The following is a 440-nucleotide window of genomic DNA, read 5'->3' as shown; positions in this document are numbered from 1 at the left end:
GTCATTGCACCGTGTGCAAAACAGTGAAATTTCAGGTGTGTATGTGCTTCGGTGGTGTATAGTGTGTTTGCTCGATATTAATTTATAATTATACGGTTGGATTATATTAAAACACCTTTCACACATTTTTCTTCTGCGGTAACGACCATCCTGTATATAGACATTTTCCGACGTTGCATTTTTCAAACAATAGCAGCCAGTCAGTGTTAGATAAATTCCCTCCCTTAAATGGTCTTGTGGTCGCACTCCATCGATTGGACCATAATATTTATTCCAATCCTTGTTTAGCTGTTCTAGGGCCACCTTCATAGTCTAAAAATATATTTAATAAATAATATATATTTAATAATAAATAATATATATTTAATAATAAAAAAAAATATATATATATACATATATATATATATATATATATATATATATATATATATATATATATA

This window comes from Odontomachus brunneus, unplaced genomic scaffold (assembly GCF_010583005.1).
Source record: "Odontomachus brunneus isolate Ranch 3 - 2012 unplaced genomic scaffold, Obru_v1 Obru_scaffold_269, whole genome shotgun sequence".
NCBI lineage: Eukaryota > Metazoa > Arthropoda > Insecta > Hymenoptera > Formicidae > Odontomachus > Odontomachus brunneus.
Note: the sequence above shows the minus strand (reverse complement) of the source record.